Source organism: Protopterus annectens, chromosome 11.part0 (assembly GCF_019279795.1).
Source record: "Protopterus annectens isolate FY-2018-M chromosome 11.part0, PAN1.0, whole genome shotgun sequence".
NCBI classification, from domain to species: Eukaryota; Metazoa; Chordata; order Ceratodontiformes; family Protopteridae; genus Protopterus; species Protopterus annectens.
In genome coordinates, this window is record NC_056745.1 from 151276097 (window position 1) to 151292762 (window position 16666).

At 39.0% G+C, this 16666-nt stretch overlaps 1 protein-coding gene across 1 annotated transcript in view; it reads right to left on the reverse strand.

Moving 5' to 3' along the window:
* The window catches only part of WDR91 (WD repeat domain 91), a 1072555-nt gene extending 1056866 nt beyond the window's left edge, over positions 1-15689 (reverse strand). The window contains exon 1 of the mRNA XM_044087550.1: positions 15370-15689. The gene's annotated coding sequence lies outside the window, so the exon portion shown is untranslated. The remainder of the gene's footprint in view (positions 1-15369) is intronic.
* Positions 15690-16666: the final 977 nt, after the last annotated feature.

Consider the following 16666-nt stretch of genomic DNA (forward strand, 5'->3'; position numbering starts at 1 on the left):
TTAGGTCAACATATTGAAGCCAGGCCTCTTGAGATAGTATTTGTTTTTTTCTGAAACATTTTTATTGAAGATTTTAACATTGAAACAGTAATATGTAACATTAGAAATATCAGTAGTTACATAACTAAAAATATATATATAAAAAAAACTGTTTATAAAGGTATCTACTATACAATAAGAATTCTAAAAAGAAAGAGAGAAAATCAAATAATAGCTGTAATTATTTAAATATAAAGTCTGTTTATCTAGCAGTTTTTTGAATTTCAACCAAATATTATATATTTGTAGCATTTGTTTCTGACGTGACCAGGCTGTATCCTTATGTTTGAGTAGGCAGGGTAGCTCCTGGTGATCCTTGGTTCCCTGGAGGACTTTATGGATCTGCAAACTGGAAGGGATTATTATCTTGTAGGTGTAGTAAGATGTTATAGAGCAGGCCACATCAAGATTATGAGCTTCATAGAACTCTGTCCAGCTTTTGGCCATTAGGTCATTATTGGGGGAATAAATGTTATCATCAGATATACTCTTCAGGTAGGAAGAATTAAGAGTTTTGACTTTTTTCCAGACCAGATAAAAATAATGGAGCAGTGGTCATTCTAATTAGGAAGCTGCACTAGGAGTGAGTGGACCTTAGCTGACCTGTTGGTGATAACTAGGTCAACAAGAGAGTGAGTGTTAGTTTGGTAGTTGGATCTGGTCAGTACTTCAGTGAATTGTGACAGGACCAAGTTTCTTAGGTGGCCAAACATATTATGATACACTGAGGAAGTTAATGTGGACTTTACCAATTAAGCTCAAGTTTGTTTTTCTAGGACTAAGTGGAGAAGTTAGGATGTGGGTAGAGATTATTATGGAGTTTAGGAATTGTGGTGAGATAACTTGGCCGGGGTACCTTCTGTGTGGATTCTGAATATGCTCCATGTGTTTGTGTGTGATTTTTCCTGATGTTCTAGTTTCCTCTCACATTCTAAAGACATGCTTTAGGTGTACCGAGGACTCTAAATTGTCCATATATGTATGAATGCATGCATGCACTTGTGATATGGAAGAAAGACCTGGCACTCTATTTCCATTCCCCCATTTGCCTTGAAATCTTTGCAGATAGCAGTGACTGTCAGTGAGGCCACTCTAGGACTTGGCTGTGACTTGCTATATAGAGTGGAAGAAATTGGTCCACTGTGATAATTGTGAGATTAAGCTACTGATGCAGGATAAATTGTGTAGTATGCCAAGTAAGATTGAAGAGAGACTTGCATCTGCACACATACACACACACATGTTATACACATATAAATTAAAAATCATGTTTAAAGCTTTTCTTAGAACTTTATTTTGTTGTAATTATACCCACATCATGTAAAGTTGGTTTAGGATTTTAAAATATGTAGTCTCTACTTTAATTAGATCAGCTGAGCTATATTTACTAGGTTTAATAAACTTATGTTTGTATCTACTGTATGCTGAGCAGCTGCCCAATTACTTTTTGATTGTGTTATCTGGTGGGTCCATCTGATGACGTCATAAAAGAGGTAAGCATATCTTAATTTAATCCCTTGAGGTTCTGAATTGAAGGAGTCCCTCTATGTCAGGAACAGGTGTACAAAGCATCTTTATGCCTTAATTTAGGAACACCTGATGCAAGTAGCAGAGAGACTACAAATCACACATGAAATGCAGTGCAGCATCAGACATATTTCAACTTACAGTAAATCTCTGAGAGCTATGAAAATTCTTGTTCATAACATTCACAGCCTGCTAGTAACACTAAGTAATTTGAAAATTCCAAGCAGTTGGTGAATGTTTTTTTAAAGAAATGGATCAGACTGCAATTGTACAGTACCATAATAATATTTCAGAATTTTTACTCTTTTGCAATCTATGCCAAAGCAAAAGAGTATAGATCAAAATACAAGGAAGTAAAACGTATTCCACAGACACATGCATCTTGATCCTCTAAGCTGCACCCTTAACTCTCAGTGCTTCAGTGATTCCTTCCAGGTATAGTGTGCCTTACAGATAATAATAATAAAAAAATAAAAATAAATAAACAAATAAACTCCTCCCTTGTATGAGAATAGGACTGCAGATGCTCCATTTACAACATCTGAGGCTGATATTTCAGAAACAGCCTAAGCTAAGATTCAGCAGTGAAACATGCAAAGCCCCCTTTGTGGAAAATTCACCAATACTTTCAAAATGTACCTTTTCTCCCAATTTAAATATTAAACTGCCAAATGTTTCTTCATCAAATATTTGGCATACTGCTGGCTTGTTGTAAGTGAGCATAGGTATGTGTTTGCCTATATATCCACAGTACATTTGTTAAGCTTGTATAAAGTTTTTTTTTTTTTTTTTACTAATAAATTGGTTGCTGCCACCTTGAGTAGAGAAATGCAAATGCACTGAGGATTATAGGTTCATAGGTTCATAGGTTTATACTAGGCTATCTGCCCTAAGGCATTTATAAGCCTAGCCCAAATTATTGTGGCTTACGCCACCCCTTATATGAAAAAATACTGTGCCCATTAGTTTGTTGTGCCTCTGTCCAGCAGTGACCCAGAGATGATTCCCGGGGTAAACCCTCGATCTCCCATCCACAGGTCTAGATTTCTCTTGAACAGAGTCAGCGAGGTGCTCTGCCTCACATGGACCGGGATTTTATTCCACAGCATAGGGAGTCTCTGAGTGATAAATCTATCCCTCCAGCACGTCCTATTTATATCCGTGCTAAGGTTTAAGTCGCTTTCTCTAGTGGTTTTGGTGGATTTGGATTTTTGAGGTGGAGCATGTCCATTAATTCCGGGTTGGACATGGCCTTGTATGTCAGGCACATGTCACCTCTGAGCAGGTATGCGACTGAATAGAGCTGGAGTTTCTTCAATCTGGCAGCATATGACAGATATTGGAGTCCCTTTATCCTTTTGGTGAGGAACTTTTGGGGTCTCTCCAATTGCTGCAGATGTCGGGTGAGATACATCCCGAATGGGGCATTGTACTCGATCATTGGTCTGATAAGTGAAGAGTACAGGAGAACAATGACCTCACTAGATCTGGATGTGAATCCCTTCATGATCAGGTGGGCAATGTAGAAGGTCTTTCTAACCACTTTAGCAATGTGAGTGTCAAAGAAAGGCCACTGTCAACCTGGGTCCCCAGGTCCCTGATAACCTCTTCTGTGCTTAGTGGATTGCCACCTATATGGTAGCTTGGGGTTACCTTGTTTTTCCCGAAGGGTATGACTATACATTTTTTGGCGTTTAACTTCAGGCCATGGCTCTGGCACCAGCTATCTGTTTCCGTGAGTCCCTTCTGAAGGATATCAGTGTCCGATGCACTTTCCACTATGGCGCCCAGTTTGCAGTCATCTGCAAACTTTGTCAGCCAAAGTTCTCCCATGTTGGCCTGTACTTCTGAGAAGTAGATGCCAAACAATAGGGGGCCAAGGACCGAGCCCTGTGGGACACCACTTGTGACCGGCTTGGAGTCTGACACAGCGCCAGCAACTCTAACCCTGTGGGTTCTGTCCTTAAGCCAGTTTGCAACCCATCTTGTGACATATGGGTTTACATTTAAGCTTTTTCTACAATACCCGAGTGGGGTATTGTGTCGCTGCTTTTGCAAGGTCAAGGTAGGCTGTATGGACTGCCTTTCCCTCATCAATGGCCTTGGTGACTATTTCGAAGAAGTCGACCAAGTTCAAAAGGCATGATCTTCCCTTGACAAAGCCAAACTGGGTCGGGTCCAATGTCTGCAAGTCCCTTATATCTTTGTTTATGAGCTCCATTATGATCCTCTCCATAGCTTTGCAGACTAGACTTGTTAAGCTTATGGGGCGGTAATTACCAGGGTCCGTGGGCGCCACCTTTGTGGAGGGGGACCACAGTTGCCATACGCCACTCCTTGGGCACGTATCCTGTGGTAAGGCTGAGATTAAACAGCTGCCTTATGTGCGGGTTTAATTCCTCATTTAGCTCGTGTAGCACACAGCCGGGGACACCATCCGGTCCCATTGATGCTGTGTTTTTAGCTTTAGAGAGCAGCTTTCACGTGCCCATTTGAGATGTCGGGAGGCTACACTCGGCTGGGATAGTTATCTCTCCTTTAGGGAGGGGGGTGAAGTTTGCACTGAACCTGTCTGCCAGTATGTTGGCAATGTCTGTGGGTTCAGTGATTTTTGTATCATTTTGGAATGCCGAACTGCATTCGCTGAAAACATCTTGCTGAAAAACACCTTTTTAAGTGTTTTTGCAAGACACATATACCAAATCCACAGTTGGCAACAACTCAAAAAAGAGGGAATTCCCTCCAAACAAGTAATCACTAATTGTCAGCAAGTTGAAGCTTGAGAATTCAAACTTCATCCACCAGTATGATAATCAAATTGGTCTGTTTGTATTGAAACAGTACCTACCTTGCACATGTTATTATTGCAAGCTTTTTTGCAGATGGTGGCATGCAAAAGATATTCTTGCTATTTATAAATTATTTTAAAACTGTGGCTACTGCCTGTAGTGATGGTGACAGTTAATTTAATCTGTTGCTATAACACTACTACAACTAAAAAACACTTTTAGGGATGCTATATCAACCTGGAAAGATGAAGAACCAGAAACCTTTGCATCAGGGCAAGGCCCACTGCACAACAGCATAAGGAAACTGGTTGCTCAGCTACGTGCCAAATAAAACTTGAAAGAACATAGAATGCTTCAGCTAATCTGAAAAGAAAAAACACTCATTCCTCTCAGTCACCTCGCTGCCCCTGTTCACAACAAGCTGTGATTGCTCATAATTAAAACTGTCAATCAGACTAGAGTCTGAAAATGTCCTACTTTGTGTAAGGAAATGTGAACAATTCAGAGCTAAGCTGTTTAACAGGAAAGTTATAAGCTAAACATTGATTTGCTTTCACAGACAAAGATGTAGGCATTGTTGGAAGACAAATAATAGAAGAGAAAAAGTGTATTCTTTCCTTTTCTAGAAGGAAACATTCATGAGTTACATATGTCTACAGTCAAGCTAGGCTTCCCAAAACATAGCCTGTATCAAGATTTGAAAGGATTTAGCAGGGCAGCATTTATTTTCCAAAAAGACAGCAAAAGTCAGTGTAAAGCAGTGTTAAATATCTGCTGACCAGTTTTATGATTTCGCTTTAAGTCAGGTACATAAGCGATATTGCTTTTCTCATTCCTTTCCGATAGAGATTGCCTATCTTGCCTCACCTTTCTGAAATATATCCATGCCAAGAATATATTTTTTGTGACTTTCTTCCCCATGCATGTTAGCCATCAGTCCTATAATACACATGACCTGTTTTTTCCCCAGTGCATGAGACCCAGTAGCTGAAGAATATTAGTATCAAGCAGGAATGGAAACCAAACCAAAAGTAGACAAAAATCAGGCAGCAACTGAATGTGCCAAAAAATAAAAGAAAGACTATAAGGAAAAGGATCAGATGAAATGACAAGAAATGTTGAAAAGGCATAAGTATAGTTGCAAGTACAGAAAACTCCTGGAATAACCTCATGTTGGTCAGGATCTGAAGCAATAATGGTTAAAGAAAGGTTAATTTAAACCAAAAGATTAAAGGTTAACATTAGCAGCTCAGGATAGTGGACTATGTGCACCAATGTGTTTACAAAGTCCATTGAAGATGTGGGAGAAACAGACAAATGCAGGTTCTGTAAAACAGAACTGGAAACAGTCATAAATCATGCTGCTGGGTGTGATACACTAATGGTAGAGGGCCTGTGTACTGAAAAGCATAACAATGTGGCAAGACTGTTGCACTGGAGATTGTACAAACATGGCAATATTGAAGTAGTTGAGAAACATTGGAAACATGAGACACAAAGCATTAAAAGAATCAGCCATGGCCCTTGTTTTATTTTTTTATTTTATTACACCCATCTGTCCGAGGTGACACAAAGCAAAATATCTATAATTATTGATTACAGAGCTGTGTGAGGATGAAAATGACTGACTGCTGTTGTTTACTTGTTAGTCTTACTTTGCAGGACTAATGTGACTTGGGTGAAGCAAGTTGCACTACTTTACTAAAGTTACTATTTGTGTGATACAAAGATGAAATAAATTACTGTTGCCATTATATTTTATCACAACCAAACATATGAGGTGCACACAGCAAGGTTGCTTGATGGAGGATGAAGTTGTCTATGGATACAATTATCTGAGTCTGTTGTCACCTGCTCAGTTTAAAATAAGCTATCATTAATTTAGCTTTGCAGTGGAGTGCATTTTTTGCAGTAAGTTGAAATGCATTATTGTGGTTAGAGTGTGTCTGAAAAAATGAAACTGAATACTTTGGTCATTATCATGTTTTACACAATCAAATAGCCGAGATATACAAAGCTAACAATGTGACTCTAACTGTGGGAAATGGGGGTTGCCTGTGATGAAAATGACAGACTCTGCTGTTATGATCAAATCTAGGCTAGTCGTGGGTATAAGTGGCTTACCCTTGCTGTTATTTGATTAATGTTAAATACTCATTGATCCAGTGTGGTAGGATCTGTGTTGCTGAAATCATTTGTATGGTTTATGGTTTATGTGTGTATGTTTAGAGAAGTGTTGCAATACATTTAAGCATAACAAACTGGCTATAATTTAATTCAAATTCAATCACAGTCAGACATCAGCATTATACACAATACGTCAGTAAGTGGCTATCTTAGGTGGTCTGGGGGCTTGATGTTTCTGGTTGAATTTTTGGCTGTAACTTCTTCTGTATGGGAGTATGCATGCCTTTCTTGCCTTTGAGTTGGTTTATCCAGGAGCGCTAGTCTCCTCAAATTTCCAAAATGTCATGCTATGGGTGAACTGGCATTTCTCCAGTTTGCCTGTAGATAATCTTAGTGTGTGTGTGTGTGTGTGTGTGTGTGTGTGTGTGTGTGTGTACACGTTCGATTGTGTGCATCTTGGGATAGATCTGGCTTGTCAGGGGCAGTGTCAGTATGTCTGTTTGCAAAATACAGTGTGGCCTGTGATACTCCTTGCTTGTCATATGCAATGTCACTATAGGTGTACATGTATGAAAACTTATAATATCAGTGTTTTTATTTATGGACAACCACATTATTGGTAGAACATGCACAACTCTTCTAGGTATTAGTAAAAACAGTTAGCAAGTTATTATCTTTCAAAAATAAGACATAAAATGCATCATAGAACCTCTAGACCCTCAGTTTCTTGAGGCCTAATGGCCCTGTATTCTAGACTGTATAAGTGGATTTTTACATAGGCTTACTGTGGCGCTCTGTCCTAGACAGCACTAAGTCTAAAAGTGTCCCAGCTCAGAGGTGTGTGGAGAAGGACTTTGTAGTTATCGTGGACATTGTGGTCATAATTTCTTTAATTTGCCTCACAATCCAACCTCAGACATATAGACAGAAGGTCACTACAGCTTTTATTGGGGCTGGTGACAATGAGATTACGATTTCTGTAACTTTCCTCACAATCAAACTACAAGTGGTATATACAGTTTGCTATAGTTTTTGTGGGGGCAGGGGGCAGTATGGTCTTTCTATCCATCCACATTCCCTTTTTCACATTTTTGTACAATGGGTCGATGTATCACTTCAGTAGTGACAATCATCTAGAGCCAAGGTTCTCACTGCCTGGTGGCTAGCTCTGCCATGGTTGTTCTTTCATACCACACATACACAAGCACACTCAGACCTATGCCCAATTTAGAGTGTCCAATCCACCTATTGCATGTCTTTGGAATCTGTGAGGAAACTACAGCACCCAGAGAAAACCCATGCAAACATAAGGAGGTCATGTGGACTCCACACAGAAGACAGCTCAGTTTTGAATCAAACCAGAATCTCTTGCTGTGAGGTGATAACATTATCCTCTATGCTGATGTACCACCACATAATGTGTGTAATTGTTTTTTTTTTTAATTTTCTCAAAATTAAATCTTAGAGGTATGCACAGAAGGTCACTGTTTTAATTTTCTCAAAATTAAATCTTAGAGGTATGCACAGAAGGTCACTGTAGCTCGAGTTGGAGTTGGTGATGTAATTATTTCTTTAACTTTTCTTACACTTCTCACAATCTGACTTATGTATACACAGAAGGATGGGCTTTTTATTGTCCCAAAGTAATAAGTTTGAATACATTACTGTGGTCATTATTTTTTTTCACTTTTCTCATATTCAGACATCAGATGTATATACAGGTGTCTGTATTTTGCAAGGGTGCATGCTTCATATGCATGTCTAAAAGTACCACTAAACTGGGACAGTTTTAGACTAAGTGTAGTCTATGACTGAGGAACCCAGTAAATAAGTTAAAAACATTATTTTTTTTTTAACTTCTGTACCAGTCTGATACTAGAGTTTCACACAGATGACTGTATTTTGAGGATAGGGGTGAGGAAGCATGCTGTGTTTATGCATAACAGTAGTAAGTTAAAATTTGTGACAGTGGCCATTTTGCTCCTTCACTTTCATTACCACTGCTGAAATAGATACCTGGCTGGCAGTTTGTAGAAAAAACACTGACAAATGGCTCATAGAAGTATCACTCCATTCAGAGCACATTTTAAGCTCAGACAGCTGAAGCTTGGATTATCATTGTTGTTTTGCCTTTTGCGCAATACATTCACAGAAGCTCCACATCCCAAATTATTGAGAGAGCATATCTTTTTGGAGCTGGTTGGGAACATGATATGATTGTGACTAAATCTTGTATTATCAAAAAGGACTAGAACATTGTTTTATTTTACAGATTTCCAAATCAGAGTAAGGAAGAGCAGCAAACTGTTACCACTGCTTTGTATAATATGTTTATAACTGGTTATGATATTAAAGCTGATGATTTAAATGCTCCCAATATGAGTGAGTAATAGTGTTTTGAGGTCAGTGATAAAATATAGCAAGGAACAAAGATATTTACAGATGGTGTAAACCTGCAAGAAAGGGTAATATTTTGGGTGCAATATTGGCAAAGGAAGATTCCGTTGCTGGGGACTGTGATATTCTACCTGAACTTGAAGGATATTGTCATTTATGTCTTTCATGGGAACTATTTTCCAGTGATATCAGGTGAGCAAGTGTAGATAAAAAATCCAAATGTGTCTCAGTCAGATAAACAGTAATTTATTTATTTTTATTTATATTTGTGTCCGACTGGACGTAGGTCCATTTTCAGCGGAGGCCCGAGGAGAAAATCTCCACAGTTAAAATAAAGACAGTAGTTACATTTGATTACATAGCGATTAACAATTTACATAGCAATTACTTACAACATATTTACAGATGAAGAACATAGTACATCAGTAGACAACTAGAATCTTTATCTGTGAAGTACATAACAGACATTAACAAATGTTAAAATAAGAAGTTCCTGCTGTATAAGTACTAGGCTTATGAGCATCTCAGCTGTATAAGTACTAGGCTTATGAGCATCTGAGCTTGCTATAATCAAGGTAGTTAGTGGAGTGGAAAGAACGGTAGTAGTTGGATGGGGTGGTTGATATTAGAGTGGGAGTTGCAAGGGCATAGCCAGCATGTTTTTAGGTGCGCTTTTAGTAAAGTTTTGAAGTGGGTGCATGATGGTACGGAGATAATTGTGGGTGGGAGGGAGTTCCATAATTTGGCTATGGTGCAAGAGAATAGTGCTTCACCAGCAGAGTTATTGGCTTTAGTGATCTGCAAGTGATTTTTGTTGCTGGATCTTAGTGGTCTGGTGGTGCGATAGAATTGGAGTAGATTCTGGAGGGATGGGACATTTAGTGGATGTTTTACTAGTTTGTGGGCGAGTGACAGTTGATACCATTGAAGGAGGTGAGGGAGTTCATGCCAGCCCAGTTCAGCAAGTGAGAGACAGTGGTGACTACGGTAGGATGCCCCTGTGGCAAATTTGACAATTTTGTTGTAGCAGGTCTCTAGCTTGTTTAGATTGCATTGCCTTAGGATGGTACATATTGGAGAGGCATAAAGTGGGAATTTGCTATTGAAATCTTTGCTGCTTTGGTGAGAAGATGTTTATTTCTGTATAATGCTCCTAGTTTTTTGTGGACTTTTTTATGGTCATGGACATGTGAAAGTCAAATTTTAGTTTATTGTCTATTCCCACTCCTAGCAATTTGGTGTGTTCAGTTGGGTATATAGTGGTGTTGTCTTTTGCTGTGATGTTAAAGTGAGAGTTGTTTTGAGTATGTTTAGTGGGTTGGAAGAGGAGTAGTTTAGTTTTGTTTGGGTTGAGTATTCATTGTGCATCGGATAACCAAGTTTCAACAGAGGAAAAGGCTTCCTGTGCGACTTTTTGCAGTTTGGGTAGGGACTGGGCTGAGCAGATGATGGTCGAGTCATCTGTGTATTGTATGAGTGTGATTATTTGTGAAAACAGAGAAGAGTAGGGGTCCAAGGATGGATCCTTGGGGAACCCCCATGGAGACAGGTAGTTGAGGAGATATGTCATTCTGCCATACAACGGACTGTTGGCGGTCAGACAGGTAACTCTGAAACCAGTTGGTGACTGATTGTGAGAAGGACAGGTTATTGAGGACAGAGATAAGTTGTTTGTGTGGGACCATGTCAAATGCTTTAGATAGGTCTATGAAAGTAGAGAGGAGAGATAGCCATTGTTTTTATGCTGAAGGATAGTGTTAGTAAAGGAGAGTAAGGCAGTGGTGGTGCTATGGTCTGGCTGGAAACCATGCTGAGTACTGGAAGGAAGGTTGTTAGTAAGGAGGTAGTCTGAGACCTGAGAGTGTATGCATCTCTCTAGTATTTTGGAGAGTGGAGAGAAAATAGCAATGGGGCGGTATGGTTAGTTCTGTGGAGGGTCCGCCTTTGTGGAGGGGAATTATATGCGATACTTTCCACAGTGTGGGAACATTTCTGACAGAGATCGGTTAATCAAGATGGATACTGGTTAGGCCAGAGCATCAGCTGCGATTTGTAGGTATTCACTTGGGAGGTTGTCTGCTGCTAATTTGGTGGGTTTAAGTTTTTTAAGTAATTGTCCATGGATGACATTAAAAATAGACAAGCTAAAGGAAGAAAATATTTCTGGCAGGTTTATAGAAAGTATCAGAGTATGACTAATAAAATCTGATTCTAGAAGACTAGGTCAAGCTTTAGAGAAGTGATACTGAGAGCACACAGCATGCGATAAAAATGCTCTCCTCTTCAAATATTTTAGGAGTTATGGGAAAGCTGTGGAGTTTAACAGGCTTTCAATAACTGAAACCAAACGTTTAATATAGGTGTTGATAATTTCACAGGAGTAATTAATAAACTGGGTTCTGGAGGTTAGAACATTTATATTACTGCAGAGAGTCATGTCTCAATATATATGTTGAAATCATGCAAAAGGCTATTACAACTATTAAATCTACTACTTGGGGCTGATCCTGATGGCTTTAATGTATTTTTTTCCTAAAACAAAATATAGATTATATCACACATTTTCTGCAATTTCTGTATCATAAATCTCTTAGTACTGGATACATTTTTGGAAATAGGCAGTTGTTGTACCTATTCCAAAGGGAGAGTAATGTTACTTCTGCACATAATTTATATCCAATTAGCTTGACCTGTATATTTGGAAAATGTTTTGAATATGTACCAAGGCACCGTATATAAGATAACACATCTATCAGCGTGGCTCATGAAAGGTTAGTCATGTTTAACAAAACTGATCAGTTTCTATCAGTTTAGGAGGCTTTGGATCAAGGTGTATTGGTTGATGTTTATTTATTTAGATTTGGTCAAGGCTTTTGATTCCATGGCACATGCTGAAATATATTGACTACTGTGAGGAGAAATAATGTTAGTGATTATATAATTAGGTAGAACATTTGTTAAAAGAAAGAAGTTGCAAGGTTAAAATCAGCAATTCTGGAGATTCAAGATAGCTGCCAGATGAGAAGCATATACTTCTGCCTGCTCCAAAACTAGATATCAATCTAATCAAATCACTGTTGCTACTACATAAATAGACCAGGGAAAAATTCCAAACATCATAAAAAAGACTCCAAACTCTACTTATCTGCACTTTTTTTTCTTTCCAAAGAACAACTGTAGCACACTGGTGAATCTGGATACATGTGCTTGGGCCTGCCAGACTGGGAATAAGATACCTAAACAAATAAATACAAACACAAAACCAATCAAAATGGAACAAATGGAATCTCAAACTACTAAGACCAGACTTTCTCTCATCAGCTCTCCGGAAAAGGAATCATCTTCCAAAAGACAAAAAACAAACAAATTACACTCTGAAGCTAACAAACAAACTCAAAAAGTCAAAACTGACCAACCATTCACAATGGAAGACTACAAGGAGGCCCTTCTTCCCTTCAAACAGAAATACAAGCTTTTTCTACAAAGCTAGCATCTTTTGGAAATACTCTAAACTACATGATGGCAAGGATGGAGCAAAATGAAGCTAAAACATCAAACAACGAAATGAAAATACAAAAATTACAACACGCAGCTGCAGAGAGACACCATCATTGCAGAAATGAATCGGAAAATCATTGATCTGGAAGCAAGAGCAAGACGAAATAATATATTGATTAGAGGCATTCCTGAGAAATACAAACAATCACAGCTCCCTGGAGTCGCAAAAGAAATCATTGACTTAGTAATAGACAATAAAGACCTGTCTAAAATGATAACAATCGAGAGAATACACAGGGCGTTAAGAAAAGCTCAAGCTTCTGAAACTCCTAGACAAGTCTATGTCAGGCTATTAAACTCCGACCATGCACAATCAATAATTCTTAATGCAAAAAAAATAATAAATCTATTTCCTGGAATAGCTACAAAATCTCAATAGCACAAGACTTACCTCTCCAAATAAAACAGTCAAGACAAGCTCTATCCCCTTTCTGTAGGTATCTGATAAACAAAAACATTAAATTCCAAATGAAATACCCGGCGACTCTTTGCTTTCAACATAAAACAGTTAGCTATTCTGTTAAATCTGTTCAAGAAGCTCATTTTTGAATGCGTTTAAAGAAGTACCCTCAAATATGGATTAAAGGTAACCCTCCTAAAATAACTCTTGTTTGTAAAAGACTGCCTGCTACACAAAACCACGTTTCTACCTGTAAATAGTGAGACAAAGATCAGCACAAGGAAAAACTGTACTTATCGTCTCAGAGTTCCACCCTTGGGCCTGTAATACATGCAACCATTAAACTTGCACCCTCTGACCCTTCAAACCACGTCCGGGTCATGATGCTGCGTTAACTTCCCAAAAGCACAACTTCAAAGGAAACAAATTAAACAACCTCAAAAATCAGCCAAAAAGATACAGGGAATGGAGAAACATCTCCTCACCCCTCATGCACAAATAACAACAAAACAAAATATGTATAACTGTCACATTATAAGGGGTGGTGAAAGCCACACACACTCTACTACACTACAGAACCAGTACAAAAGCCTCGTTAATGTATGTGTATGCACAAGCACCCGTACTGCTATTAAAGTCAAATTCCGTAATTAATTTCATTTATTAATCGTGTTTTAGAAGTGAATGATTGTAGGGTTCTACAGTAACTAAATATACCGGCAATAATAATAATGGCAATAATCCTGCACTAGCTATAAATTCACTGACTTCAAAAGCCTCGGTAATGTATACTGTCGTTAATGTTGAGCAACTGTAAAATTTACACATGCAGTTTAACACCTGACATCCAAACCCAGCACCTGTTAAGTAACCCAAAAGCCTTGTCACACCTATACTCTCGTTAATGATGAGCAACTGTAAAATTCACACATGCAGTTTAACACCTGACATGCAAACCCAGCAACTGTTAAGTAACGCATTTAGCCAATAATGGCAATAATCGCCCCCATTGTCCTGCACTAGCTGCAATAATTGCCCCCATTGTCCTGCACTAACTATAAATTCACTGACATAGATTTCTATTACCTTTACCTTACCTGTATGTTGATCTACGGCCATTGCTGCTTTGTGAGCTTAACAAAAGGAATAGGATGGACGACTCATCACTGCGCTGCATCACCTCCTCGCCCAAATCCACAATTACATTCCTGCAGTTTGTAGGAATTGTGCCAATGGAGAAACGCTGCCATCTCTGTGGGTCTCGTTCGTCCTTGGTGCGGCATCGTGCTTCCTTCTCCTGGAGATGCACAGGAAGGAAATGTAGAAGCAGAGCTGGAAAGCTCTGTGGTACTTTTTTCCATCACAGCCGTCTGCCTGTCGATACTCTCCTTAAAGTTATGTACTGGTGGTGTAGGAAGCTCCCAATCTGTAGGCCCATGACAACTTTGGTGGACTGGTATCAGTTTTAGGCAAAATGGACCATTGGGTCTTTGGTATCTATGACTGTTCTAGTAGATGTGGCTACCTGACATTTGTTGAGCGACAAGACGTGGCTACTTTACTCCCGATAATAAGGAAGCATGTGTTACCTGGTTCTGTGACTGTATCTGACGAATGGGCTGCATATAGGGGGATTTCTGACCTGTCATCAATGCAATATACACACTTTACTGTGAATCACAGTAAACATTTTGCAGACCCTAACACAGGTGCACACACTAACGCAGTGGAGGGGATGTGGTCGCGTTGTAAAAAACAGCTAAAGCAAATGAACGGGACACTAAGACATATGGTGGACAGCCACCTGGATGAATTCATTTGGCGTGAAAGGTATGGTAGACAAAGCAATGACTTGTTTATGTGCCTCCTGGAACATATAAGAGAGTACCAGGAGGCGCACCGGGAAGAGCTGGGTGCCCGTAGTTATGGACAATAGACACTGCTTATGTAAGTCAAATCTAAGTTTTTATTTTTGGATCACTTTTTTTGGAACATATATTGCTTGTCATATGATTGTCATGTGATTTGTGTCAATAAAATGGGTTGCATTTGATACTATGGTGTAACGTTCTTCCGTACAATGTTTTAAATTGCTTTATCTAAATAACATATATTGCTTGTCACATGTGATTTGTGTCAATAAAATGGGTGGCATTTCATACTATGGTATGTTACTTCACTTTAAAACGTTCTCCCGAACAATTTTTTAAATACTTTATCTGTATAATCTAAGATAAACAACAAGGTCGCGCTGTTACTTTTACTTTAAAACGTTCTTCCGTAGCGTGTTTTAAGTTGGTTTATCTATATAGTCTGTAAGATAAACAACAAGGTAAAAACTTGCGGCATGTCAATCAAACCTGCCAATCACAGCAGACACGCCCAAAGCTGCGCAGTACCGCCCGCGAGGTACTAATCTGTAAGATAACCGGAAGAGAGATGCGAGAATGGAGAGAAACAGGATGAAATAGTCTCATAAACAATCCACGAAGCGTATTGGAGGTCGAACGACGTAACACAAGTTGCACTCACCTGATGCCACCTACTTAACATCGGAGACATTGTCGTCTCAGTCCACAAAGCAAGTTAAGGATCTTCCAAAACAGAACACACATGACATGTCCGAAAGAGAATCAACTCTTTTTCTTTTCTTTCTCTCTTCTTTTCCCCTTTTCTCTTCTTTTTCCTATCCTCTCAGTGTCTGCTACGATAGACTGTAATCGACCCAAACTCCAGAAAATTGAACTAATAAGCTCCACAGATTCCTGAAAAGCGAAAAACAACTCAGAATTTCAACCAACGTGAATGAGCAGAGACACAACCCAGACTGCCTGGATGACCCAAATACGTAACGAAAGGTCAATGGGCGGAGCCTACTCTCAAATTTCTGCCGGGATAACTGTATCTCGCACAGACACAGCATGATCGACGCTACTATTGAGATATCCATTGCTCATAAAGATAAGGAGCTCTTCCCAAGCCCCAGATGTAATAGTTTAGCACTAACACAATCCAACCAACTTCAACTTCATGAATTTCGCAAATATAGCGCTTTTTAAGTTTTACACTGATGCTAAAGCTTTCCAGCCTCAAACACCAGAGGCTACACTGATCAATCAATTATTGCTGTGTAACCACAGCATAAACGCAAAAGAGGCACTTCGCAACCCTTAAGATCAGTCAAGTTTTAGACAACCATTCAGACACTATATAACCAAATATCAAACGAAGAGAGAGGAGTTATTAGGGAAGGAATAATTCAAAATTGTTCATGTACATCTACATTAGCAAACACAGAAGATTTACACATGAAAGTAAATTACCTATTGACTATTGGGTACTATTATTTCTCCTTCTTTAATAGAAAGTCCCAGTGAACTAAAATCAACTCAGTACTTGCATTATATCCCTGACACTTCTGCTCCATTGTATTACCGTAACACATGGCACAATCACTCATATCTCTGACTATCAATATCTCAGTGCAATAAAATGAAGGAGTAAAGGAAATGCACTATTTCTGGACTGAGTTTCATTTACTTCTTACAACAGATACCAAAGCCCTTGCTCCAACACCTCTTCCATGTTAATCTCTAGCAAATATCTTACAACATAAAGTGTCCTGGTCTGATTAATTATTTACACAGCTAACAGATTCCAGGTCTCCTTTCATTACAATCCAAGCAAAATAACATATTAAAGACTGTTGTCTGTCTCTCTCCCCCATGCTTACTCGGGAGACGTTGTTGGAGAGAAGGGATCAAAATCTGTCAGAGAGCCAAGCTCTGTTATAAATGGTTTAAAGGGGGGGGGGTGGGGGGTGGGAGGG